Genomic DNA, 13,275 nt, shown 5'->3' with positions numbered 1-13,275 from the left:
TGGGACTCTACTCATTGGAGTTCAGAAGAATGAGAGGCGATCTTATTGAAACATATACGATTGTGAAGGGGCTTGATCGGGTGGATGCGGTGAGGATGTTCCCAATGATGGGTGAAACTAGAACTAGGGGGCATAATCTTAGAATAAGGGGCTGCTCCTTCAAAACTGAGATGAGGAGAAACTTCTTCACTCAGACGGTGGTAGGTTTGTGGAATTTGCTGCCCCAGAAAGCTGTCGAAGCTACATCATTAAATAAATTTAAAACAGAAATAGATAGCTTCCTAGAAGTAAAGGGAATTAAGGGTTACGGGGAGCGGGCAGGAAATTGGACATGAGTCTAGGTTCGGAACGGTCATGGCCCTGTGGGTAGTGGAGCGGGCCCAGGGGCCGTGTAGCCTGGTTCTGCTCCTACTTCTTGTGCTCTAATTCTGTTAGATTTCAGGAGATAGTTTTATTGCTGTTCCTGGCTGGGGTGGTGATCGCCTTTACAGAAGGTAAGTACTGTAGAAAATATAGGGACAGAGTGATCTCCTGGACGAGTTTCGATCACCTAGATGGGTCGGAGAGGAATTTCCCAGATTTTCTCTCCCAAATTGGCCATTGGGTTTTTAAAAATCTGGTTTTTCGCCTCTCCCGGGAGATCACATGGGTTCGGGTGGGATGGAGAGTGATGGTATATTTGAGGTTAGGATCAGATCAGCCATGATCTTATTGAATGGTGGAGCAGGCTCGAGGGGCCGATTGGCCTACTCCTACTCCTATTTCTTATGTTCTTATTAGTAAACAGATATAGGCCTAGAAATTCAGTGGCGCCCCACGCGAGGACCAGCCGGAAATTCAGTTTCAGCGCCCCAAACGGAAGCGGGGCACTGCTCGAGGAGAAGTGCCGGGCTCTTGGGAGACAGCCGGCGCAACGTGGGGGGGGGGGGGCGGGGGGGCTCAGGAGGCCGGGGACGGCTGCGCGAAGAGGTGCTGGCAGGCGGCTAGCAAAAAAAATGGCCGCCCGCACTTCCGCGCCTCTACCGCCGCAGGTAGGCCCCCCTGAACCTGTCGCAAATTGCGACCGGCATTACAGCGGGGGTCGCTATCAAATTTTGCGATCGCGGCGGTAGCGGGGCAGTGCGCACACCGATGACGTCATCGGTGGAGTCGCAGCGCTACAGGCTAACGCCGCCATTAGCGCCCTGCTAAATTTCGCGGGAGGCGTGGCCAGTGGCGCTAAACCCACTAAGTGCCCTCTTTGGGTGCTAACTGGTGGCGCAGCCCACCGAATTTCTAGGCCATAGTGTTTTCATTTTTAATGTTAAAGGAATATACAGAGGATTTCAAATGCTATTTATTGAGCAACATCCTTTGTCATTTGTACTTTATACATAGCCAGAAACACTCACCAGAATCAGCACTGCCACCACCAATGTCAAAGTCACCATCTCTCTCCAAAGATTCCCTGCTTAAAAAGTTCCACCACTCTCTCCACGCCAACCAACAGCGGTCACAGAAAAAAAATTCCTCTGCAGGGACCAACATGAGCTTTTGTCAGCTATCTTGATATCACCAAATGTGTTTGGTATCCTCACAGGTTCTTTTACCACAGCAGATCTTATTCAACCGCTCAACATCTTCTTCCCATGCTTGAGTTTGGTGGATACATAATATTTCAAAGACGTCTCAGAACTACTCCCACGATGAATTTGACTTTCTACTCAGTAAATTAAGGTTTCCTGCATTTTTCAGGTGAACACTCATTTTCTGCAATACAATGGCAGTGTTGCCACATTATAGTTTATAGGGATCAAGGACCTAATCTTCAGCTAGTTAAATTGCTAGTTATTGAAAGTTAGTTTTTATTTGATAGCTTAAATTAGCAATGGTGGGACATTGTGCGAAAAAGCCACATGGTGTCATTTTATAAGAACATAAGAAATAGGAGCAGGAGAAGGCCATTTGGCCCTTCGAGCCTGCTCTGCCATTCAATGAGATCATGGCTGATCTTCTGTCTCAACTCCATTCACCAGCCCTATCGCCATATCCCTTGATAGCCTCAATAATCAGAAATCTATCGACTTCTGTTTTGAATATACCCAATGACTGAGCCTCCACAGCCCTCTGGGGTAGAGAATTCCAAAGATTCACCACCATCTGTGTGAAGACATTTCTTCTCATTTCAGTCCTGAATGGCCTACCCTTTATCTTGAGGCTGTGGCCCCTGGTTGTAGACTCCCCAGCCAAGGGAAACATTCTCCCAGCATCCACCCTATCAAGCCTTGTAATAATCTTGTATGCTTCAATGAGATCCCCTCTCATTCTTCTGAATTCAAAAGAATACAGGCCTAGTTTACTCAATCTCTTCTCATATGAACGACAGTCCCGCCATCCCAGGAATCAATCTCGTGAACCTTCATTGCACTCCCTCTATGGCAAGTATATCCTTCCTTAGGTAAGGAGACCAAAATTGTACATAGTACTCCAGGTGTGGTCTTACCAAGGCCCTATATAATTGGATAAGACTTCTTTACTCCTGTACTCAAATCCTCTTGTAATGAAGGCCAGCATACCATTTGCCTTCCTAATGGCTTGCTGCACCTGCACATTCACTTTCAGTGACTCATGTACAAGGACACCCAGGTCCCTTTGAGCATCTGCATTCCCCAATCTTTCACCATTTAGGAAATACTCTGCCTTTCTGTTTTTTCTACCAAAGTGGATAACTTCACATTTATCCACATTATAATCCATCTGCCATGCTCTCGCCCACTCAGAGCCTGTCGAGATCCCCTTGAAGCCTCTTCACATCCTCTTCGCAACTGACACTGCCACCTAGCTTTGTGTCATCAGCAAATTTGGAAATGTTACATTTAGTCCCCTCAGCCAAATCATTGATATAGATTGTGAATAGCTGGGGCCCAAGCACCGATCCTTGCGGTACCCCACTAGTCACAGCCTGCCATCCTGAAAAAGACCTGTTTATCCCTACTCTTTGTTTTCTGTCTGTTAACCAATTCTCAATCCATGCGAGTATATTACCCCCAAATCCATGTGCCCTAATTTTGTTCACCAACCTCTTGTGTGGGACCTTATCAAAGGCCTTCTGAAAATCCAAATACACCACATCTACTGGTTCCCTTTGTCTACTCCACTAGTTACATCCTCAAAGAACTCCAATAGGTTTGTTAAACAGGATTTCCCTTTCATAAACCATGTTGACTCTGCCCAATCTTGCTATTAGTTTCTAAGTGCCCAGTTATTACATCCTTTATAACAGATTCCAGCATTTTCCCAATTACTGATGAGGCAAACAGGTCTGTAGTTCTAAGTTCTCTCTCTCCCTCCTTTCTTAAATAGCGGGGTTACATTTGCTATCCTCCAATCTGCAGGAACCGCTCCAAAATTCTATAGATTCTGGAAGATGACAACCAATGCGTCCACTATCCCAATAGCCACCTCTTTCAAAACCCTAGTATGTAGGTCATCTGGACCGTGGGATTTATCAACTTTTAGTCCCATTAATTTTGCTAGTACTGTGTTTTTTTTTTACTACTAATAAATTTCTTGAAGTTCCTCATTCTCACCACACCTAGGTGGCAACTATGCATAATTAACATGAATTTTTTTTTAAAGTGGGAAAATAGATTTGGATTTACTACCTCTTTTTCCTACACGAAAAGCTATACAAGACAACTTCATTGCAGTTGGAGATGAAGACAACAGAAAGAGGGCAAATTTTAAGTCTATGGGCTAAAAATTGAGTAGCGCCCCATTTGAGTAGCACCGGAAATTGAGTAGTTGCGCCCCAAGAGGGAAGCGGGGTACTACTGGAAGCACCCCGCATCCCTGTTGGGGCGCTGCAAGTCAATATCGCAGCGCTACATGCCGCTGTGGCACGTCGCGGTATTGCAGGCCTTCCTCCCCTTCTTTAAGGGGAGGGGCCTTGCGCAGCGCAATCTGGGGCCCAGCTGGGCCCCCGGGGATTGGGAGTGCCGGTAAAAAAGAGCCCGGCTCGTGGAGCGCAGCCGGCACTCTGCGGGGGGCCATTCAGTAGGCCGGGGATGGGAGCGCAGGCAAGTGCTGGCAGGCGGCCAGCAATAAAAATGGCCACCCTGCACCTCACCTTTAAATTGAGCCTCCCCGGCCGCAGGTAGGCCCCCCTGACCCCGTCGTACACAGCGTCCGTCGGTAAGTCAGGGGGCGCTCCGGAAGATCGCGAGCGGGGCGCTGCGCATGGTGATGACGTAATCGACGGTGGCCCAGCGCCGCTGCTAATTTCCCGCTGAATTTCGCAGGAGGGGCCGGGCCTGGGTGTTAGTTGCTTTGCGTCTACCGGGAGGCGCAAAGCTACCCAATTCCCCCCCCCCCCCCCCCAAGTGTTTTCTTTTAGCCCATTGCTGAGCAAACATCTTGAGCAGTCAGATTAAAAAGGCAAATCTTTCCTCAACTCCTGAATGGTGAAATCCATCTCCTTTAGCTATGCATATTGTAACCTTGTTTAATCAAAAGAAATATTGCCTTAATCTGTGAAAACACTTCTTGTGCTTTAACAGCTTCATACAGAGTGAATGTGTTGACACTGGAAGGGGTTCAATAGCTGAAGAAAGACGCGAGAGGCTGCTGATGTAGAACAATAAACTGACTGGTTGTGAAAAAATAAATCTATCAGTTCTGACATCAGCAGAGGACAAAGCTAACATTCAGAAATCCCATTCACAGAGCTGTACTGAACCACAGATCAATCTCCTGGCAGTGAGGAGTCTCCAGTAATGCATCCTATTTAATTGTAGTGTACATATCGAAAGGGAAAGTAACTTTGTTTTCCATTGCGTGATAATCTGCACTCAAGAATATCGATTTATCTGCCAGGGTAGCTGGTCACTGAATAGCCGATATGAATGGTAACAGTTCTGTGATCATATTCTGAAAATATTAAATACAGTGAAGAATTAAAACGTGCCCCAATTGTCCTGAATAAAGAAAAATCCTCACATTGCTAGGAAAATCTTCCAACAGGCTGCATGCAAGTTCACTGGTGCAATCTGAGGCCCTTTAGGGGATCAGGGTTTGTTTCTGGTAAAGGGAAAGATTTTTCTCTGTGAGGTGGAGTCCAAAAATCAAAAATTTTATTTCAACTAAACAGTTATTATTTAGAGTCATCTTTTTCAATGCCTGCAGTTGGGCAGCTATAGCTTTGATATTTAACATTTTATTCATAATAAAGTACGGTTCCTAATATCAAGGTTCTTAACAGTAAAAAAAAAGGTTTCCGCTCCTGCAGTGCTGTGCAAGGTTAGCACCATAGTCAAAAGGAATGACAAAGTAGAGCTGATTTCCCAACTAAGAAGTTTGTTTTAAAGGTAGCTTTTGAAAAAAAAACAAATTCCTATAAACCCATAATTAGTTTGCCAAAAAGCATTATTCCTGGATTAGAATTTCTATATTTAATTAAAGCACCACTGGAATGTGACACTTGGATGAGATGTGTGTTGGCCCTGAATCAACAGCACTGTTCGAAAACACAGAGGAAAAATTAAAGCAAAGGCCCCAAAATACTGATTAATTTTGATCTATTATAAAGAGTCAATCAAAATGAATGGATGGAGGATTGTGCGAGGGGGGATTCCCCATTATGGGCTACTGGCAGCTAGAGTTCTGTGCCAGGAAATGGAAGTTGTAAAATTACCCCAATAATGTATGAACATTCTGGGACCATGCAGGAAGGTCCCAGCTTCAACCCCCAGTCTCTTCTGAGGTAGCCGACCTAAGCAATGGGGGTATTATCATTTGTGTGTCTCTCTCCCTGGGCTAGGGAAGGAAAAATACATCAAGTTTCCCCACACTTGGCACTTTTCCACACCTGTTAATAACCAGTGCACGTGCATGAACATCAGGTAAGAATAGGGTCAGGCTCAGATATGCTGCCCTTCATGGCCAAATAGTCTGCCAACACTCATCATCTAAGCTGACAAACAAAGAATGATGCTTAATTGCTACCAGTGCCCATAGGACTAAACGCCACCAAAAGTCACACCTTTAGGCGTGGAGTGGAGAAAATTGGGGAAAGAATGTATTTAGCACATCCGAGGTTCTAGCAACAAAATTCTATGTTATAATCATCAATTTTAGATGTTGCATTCATCCAAAATAACTAAAGATGTTTAGTAAGACTACTACAACTAATCATATAACATCCTAAAATGTTTAAAGTTTCTCAGCTTTAAAAGATTGGAAAGCCCAAACGTTGAAAATGCAACAGTGACTGGGTACTGCTGCTTTTTTGAGAGTTAATTCCGTAAACCAGATGCTTATCAAACTATAAAAACACACGCTTCATGTGATTTGAATTTTCTGTTTTTAGTTGAACATGGCATGAGTCCAACTAGTAAAAAGTTCTTTTTTTCTTATTTAGAATAATGAACTATATAGTTATTCTAATCCCTGCAGGGAGAATAGACAAGTGAAACCTCTATTGAAACAACACCCTGTTCTAATGAGAACTTCAACTACATTATTAAAGAAATAGATTTTTCTAAGGCTCTTACCTAAAAATATATATTTTAGTCAAAAAATGAACTTTGTTAATTGACTACTTTCCAGGCAGATAGTAAATAATTCTTCGTGCAAGTTGTAATTCATATGAAGCCAAATATTTCTTGGCAAAACAGCACTGCAGAAGGACCCTCCTAAAGTTCAAGAGGAAACCACCAATTCTAAATGAGTATTAGATACGATCCATGATAAATGTATAAATACAAAAGTACATAACTTCTTGTGCTCTCTTTTCATTTTAAATAGATACATTGCATCAATTAAGAGTCCACAGCACAGAAACAGGCCACTCAGCCCAAATTGTCTATGCCGGTGTATATATACCACATAAGCTTCCTCCCATCCCTCTTCATCTCACCCCATCAGCATACCCTTCTATTCCTTTCTCCCTGTGCTTATCTACTGTAGCCTCCCCTTAAATACATCTATGTCATTTGCCTCAACTAGAGGCAACTAGATATAGAAGGAACAATCATACATATCTATATTACAAAAAAAGAGCCTGTATATCAAGATTCATCCATACAGCAAAACATGTCTGCGCTGTACTGCAAATTTTGGCTATTTTGTAAATACATGTATATAAGCAGCATACACTAAAGAACAAAATGGCATTTATAAATCACCTGATCACATTTCTGAAGCCACTTCACATACTATGAATTGCTTTTAAGTGCAATCACTGTTATTATCTAGGTAGATGAGGCAGCCAATTTGCTTACAGCAATGTCCCAGACAGCAATGAGACAAACAAAGTATTTTTCGAACAGTGCCATGGGATCTTTAACATCCGCCCAAACCACCGGAATGGGAGGAAAAGGCCTTGGTTTAACATCTCATTCAAAGGACAGTATCTCTGACTATGTGCCACTCCCTCAGTACAGGAAACTTTCTGGTATCCGGCACTGACGGGACCAAGTTGGTGCCGTCCCATCAAAACTGCCATATAAACCAGCGCTAATGTTAAAACATACGGAGCTTTTCAGCTCCGTGTGAATCAACAAACCCTGTTGCTTGCAGCTTCAAAACAGTCGGCCGCAGCTTAAAAGCGTCTGTAGCTAAGCAACAGCTAGACCTTGAAGAGCCTGACTGGGGAAAAAAAAGCAACGAGAAGTAAAAAAACTTATAGGAAACGGCTCCTGAATTTTGCTGGTAGATAGAGCTTTCCGGACTTTTAACCTCCAGTTAAACGAAAGTTTCTTGTACTGTATTGGAGTGTCACCCTAGATTTTCTTTTAAAGCCCTCGAGTGGAACTTTGAGGGTGCTATCAACTAAGCCATGTTCACATTCAATGACCTATGACGTGATCACATTATTATTTTTCACCTTTTAATAGCCTGGCAAAGTTGCACTTCATACATTCTCTCCCTTTTGAGAGTAGAAGCCTCCAGAACCAGACGTTTAAGTGTACACTAGCTTAACAGCTTTTCTTCTAGTTTTATTTTTAATAAAAATATTCTGACAGCTATTAGAGGTGCTATTACAGAAGTAATTTTATGATGAAAACTATAAGATATATTTAGGAACAAATTATACAGGAAAACTGTAAAGCTGCAGTATCATGAGTTTTACTTCATTCTAAACCACTTCCACAATATAATTTTAACTGGGGGGAGTGGGAAATCAGATATAATCCTCTTTCGTTACTGAAATTATAGTCATTTAAAATTTGGTATGTTTGTTACATTTAGAGCAGTTAGGTCAACCATGCGAGCACAACGGAGACCCCAGGCTCCAGTCTGACAGACCCTGCGACCTTCGTCATGATTGACTGATAACTTTAAAGGTAAACAAATATAACAAATTTACATTGCTATAGATTAGCATTGGATCAAAATCGTCAGACTGGAGCCTGGGGTCTCCGTTGTGCTCGCATGGTTGACCACGTCAGTCAACCTGAGGCGGGAGTTCAGTGGCCATTGCTCCAGCTGATTCCTTGACAGCTTCAAATGTACAGTAAAAGCTCCCACCTGACAGATGATCACTTTCCTCAGCCACAAGCTGCTCTTCACTGCATTTCCAGAACAGAATCAGCAGGCTGCAAATGTTTCCACCAAAGTCTGAATCCAGTCTCACCTCATTACCTCTCTCACCGTTGACAGATCGCTTCTGTCATCTGTACTTCACCTGCCATCTATTCCATCAGCATAGGTGCTGTTTATGCAGTCTCACCCTGGTCCTCAGAATTGGACCACGATGAGCCTCAACACCAGCAGCACCAACAACACCAACCTTCTCTGCAATCACCTGATGCTGCACAAGACAGATGGCATCAGCACCCACGCATGTTGCTGCCCGGGAGGCCAGAGATGGCCTCACCATGGCCAGATTTACTTAATTTTATACTGTAAACCCTGGCTGCCACATGTGCCAGGTTGGCACCACCCCACACCAACACCATAAAGCAACCCTACAATGATCAATCCATTCCTTTCATACTCTTCACCATTGTGGCAAGTACCATTATGTCTCACCATTCACTGCAACTCATTAAAACACTTCCGAAGGTGCACGCAAATCTATCCAAAACTGGAAAGTGCTGAAAATAAAGATTTCAATGTTTGATAGCACATTAATACAAACTTTACATAAAGATTGGATAAAACATTGTATGTTGTTAGTTGGTATGATTACACTAGGATGAGGCCGAGTGTGAGGGGTAGCTACTGAGATGGGGATGTGATAATGTAGGTAGAGAGGGATGGGTGGAGATGCAAGGTAAGTTGGTGCGAGTAAGGATGTGCAGGAGTAGGGTAGGGAAGGCAGAGTGATGGGGATGTGGTGAGAGGCACAGCAGGATGAGGTTGAGTGTGGCTTTGCAGTAACGTTTCGTGATCTAATGAGATCATTGAAACGTTTGCGCCACTGCACCCAGGCCCTCCTGACCACATTCCTGCTTGTGCCCTTCTCTGCAATCTCCAAAAAGGCTGTTTTGGTGTCCTGGGGAGGTCTCTTCAGCTCATGGGAAGGGAAGAGGACATCATTGCATGCTCTGACTCTCTCCATAAGTATATGCAGGGAGACATTGGAGAACCTGGGTGCAGCCCTCTTCCTCTGTGCAGTAATTGTCAGTGTTTGCCGCACTTCAATGCTGTAGAACATTGACAGCACAAATGTCAAAAGTAAGTTGGCCATGGTCCCTTTAAGGAAACCGGCTGATGACGCGTCATGAATGATGTCACCAGACCCGCTTCCTCTAATTGGGCCGGGAAATGCCCTGGGCTTAACAAGAACTATCAACGTAAATTCATTTTAGACAGCGGGATGGAGCTAGCAGCGGGGCCGTGACCTGCCACCACCCACCCCGGACCCACCGAGGTGAGCAAAATCCCGGCCTAACAGTCTGACCTCCTCCCCCAACAACAGCTATAGATGATACTAGCAAAGTGCAAGAAACAAAGACATGCGCCAAAACCTGAAGATTATTATTTTTGAGCCAACAGCAAAATGGGAGAATTTATGCAAGGTGGCTGCAACCAAGTTTTGAGGGCTCAGATAACTGGAAGATTTTTTTCCTCAAGTTTTTCAACTGCTTTACACATTTGCAACTTAATTGAAACTAGTAACTTAATGCTTCCATCATTTGCACACGTTTCATAATTTGTCGTCATTATCTGGCCCTCACAAAACTGAATGCAATCATGCTAAAAGACAACCAGGCAAGGGAACTGGGTGACCCAGTGGATTAGCCCAATGTCCTTGTACCTTTTGTGACCTGGGTTGAACCCTGGCCACAATGATGGGAGGAAAGTTCCCTTCCTCTGCTTAAAGTCCTACATGAATTGAATTTGAGAAATCTCAACCTAGGTCCCAATCAGCACAAATTCAAAACACAAAACCACCAACTTCTTGGCACAAATTGGCCATCTCACTCAGCTTTGGCTGGTGTGCAAAATGAAAAGAAAATGCCACTGGTTTGATAGAGCATGCTTTGAGGTTGGGGCTAAGCCAAAGTAGAAATGAAAAGGAGAGATAAAAAGAGAAAAGGAAGAAAGACTAGCATTGAAATAGCACCTTTTATGACCTAAGGACATCCCAAAGCACTTTATACCCAATGAAGCACTTTTGAAGTGTAGGTACTGTTGTAATGTAGGAAACGTGGCAGTCAATTTATGCACAGCAAGGACCCACAAACACCATTGTAATAATGACCAGATAATCTGTTTTTAGTGATTCTGATTGAGGGATAAATGCTGGCCAGGACACCGGGAGAACTGCCCTGCTCTTCTTCAAAATAGTGCCGTGGGATCCATTACTTCTCAGCCGAAAGGCGGCACCGCCGACAGTGCAGCACTCCCTCAGTACTGCAGTGAGAGTGTCAGCCTGGTTTATGGGCTCAAGTCTCTGGAGTGGGACTTGAATCCACGACCTTCTGACTCAGAAGTACCCAATGAGCCATGGCTGACACGCTTCACTTTTGTATTTGGCTCATGTAGTGCTTGCCGTTGCCATTGGACATCAAAATGTATTCCATTCACAGCACTGACATCTCCCACCTCAAACAGCAGAAAGAAAGTACACTAAAAAAAATTATCCCTGAACCACAATTCAGTCACTAGCATGGAAACGGACTCTGAAACTTGATGAGATGCAGGTATCATTTCACTCAACGACTCACTTGTGTAAAGTCTGTGGGTTGTTTAGTTAATTAATACACAGACTCCAAGAGTAACTTAAAACAGGACTTTACTATTCGAAGGTCGGGGCGAATCTGCCCAATAAATCCTGACACAACACTTATATACTGGTGTGGTCACCATCGGTATTACAGTATACAGAAGCCAAACAAAGTAGTGCCACACCTAAAATAGTTCTCTTAAAGGTGAACGGTTACATACAATAGTTCTCTGAAAGGTAGACGGGTACATACACTACAACTTGTAACTTCTTCACCTGTCAGTTGTAAGTTTTTCAATATGTTACACGTTATAACCTGTGTCAACTTCCATGATGCATCTTCCATCCTTAAGAGTTTCTTTACAATTTATGATATTTGCAAGGATACCTGGGAGCAGTCGATTTATTTTAAGAACATAAGAAATAGGAGCAGGAGTAGGCCAATCGGCCCCTCGAGCCTGCTCCGCCATTCAATAAGATCATGGCTGATCTGTGATATTAATAGGATCATTTCTACCATAGCTTGCCTGCCAAATGTGTTATCGAATCTGCTGTGGCACTTCATTTGTCTAGCAATTACATATTTCAGGTCTCAAAGACACCAACAATTATACATCACACAACTGCCAGATTAAGGGTCTTAAAATATTTTCCCTGCCAGTAACTAAACTCAATGTAACCTTGAGCGGTCAATACCAATTATGACAGTCAGAGATCACGTCAGTTGGCTACTTTTGTTGCTTGACGGAGGGATAAATGGCTAATATTAAACACTAGTATTCTACCTGCTCTTGGTATAAAATTCAGATCGGTGGGAAGAGAAAAAGATCAAAAATCCTGCAGTAAGACTGCCTGGCGGGATAATTTTGCACTCTTATTTGACTTAATTTTCAGTTCTTGGCACAGACATTGTTTGCGCCAGTGTAAAGTGTTATTTACACATGGTGCAGATGCAATTTGAGGATTGGCAATACATACAAAAATCATTTAGATTTATACAGTAATAGTGCTAGGCCATTTTTAAACAACAGCGGACTGACAGGCTGGGGCAATGGATGCCCAGGCAGCTATACCCTTCTTCACTATATCAATGTTGCCAGACTTGTTTGCCAACATAGTTTAAACTCTTCACCCCAGAAATTACAATTCCTGATATAAGTGGACGATGGCTAACACATTTGCTATTTTAGCAGAGGTGCTAATCCATTTAAAACAATCCCATGTTAAAATATAGCACAGAGAAATGGCATATAAACCTATCAAGTGCCTGTCCACTAACATTGCCAACTATGATTTCAAGGCATTTATTTATATTCTAGTACGGACACTATATTGTAAATGAATTAATAATTTGAAAGATATAAATGCTTTATCCCCAAAAAATACAAGTTGCATTTTCAAATTCAGTTGTGTGTGAAATAAAATATTTATTAAAAACTGGAAATTCATTGTTGTTCCGTCACCTCATTTGCACCATTCCTTGTGCCCATTCCCTCAGCATTAATTAGAAGAAAGTAGATTACGTGTGCTTTGATAAGAGGTGTTTAAAATGATGTTGGAATGGGACGGAGTAGATAGAAACAAGACTAATTCTCATAAAGAGTCATAACAGCATAGAATGACAGATCTAGAAGGAGGAAAATAGATACAAGGTTAAATGTAGTGGCAGGGAAGCTCGGCGAGGCCGGGGACACAGAGGTCCTGTCCAATTAACGGTAACATAAAACATAGAAGATAGGAGCAGGAGTAGGCCATTCGGCCCCTCGAGTCTGCTCCGCCATTCAATGAGATCATGGCTGATCATCCAAATTCAGTACCCTGTCCCTGCTTTCTCCCCATATCCCTTGATCCGTTTAGCCTTAAGAAATATATCTAACTCCTTCTTGAATATATTTAATGAATTGGCCTCTACTGCCTTCTGTGGTAGAGAATTCCACAGGTTCACCACTCTCTGGGTGAAGAAATTCCTCCTCATTTCTGTCCTAAATGGCTTACCCCTTATCCTTAGACTGTGACCCCTGGTTCTGGACTCCCCGACCATCGGAAACATCCTTCCTGCATCTAGTCTGTCCAGTCCGGTCAGAATTTTAAAAGTTTCAATGAGATCCCCTCTCATTCTT

At 43.2% G+C, this 13,275-nt stretch overlaps 1 protein-coding gene across 1 annotated transcript in view; it reads right to left on the bottom strand.

Annotated features, from left to right (window-relative positions):
- The window catches only part of LOC147098520 (A disintegrin and metalloproteinase with thrombospondin motifs 14-like), a 222,997-nt gene that overhangs the window by 103,736 nt on the left and 105,986 nt on the right, over positions 1–13,275 (bottom strand). The window lies entirely within an intron of this gene.

The sequence above is a fragment of the Somniosus microcephalus genome, chromosome 29, assembly GCF_052327205.1.
Source record: "Somniosus microcephalus isolate GS21.2 chromosome 29, FLI_Smic_1.0, whole genome shotgun sequence".
Taxonomy (NCBI): domain Eukaryota; kingdom Metazoa; phylum Chordata; class Chondrichthyes; order Squaliformes; family Somniosidae; genus Somniosus; species Somniosus microcephalus.
The sequence above is the reverse complement of the archived record's forward strand: the minus strand, read 5'-3'. Positions and strand labels throughout refer to the sequence as shown.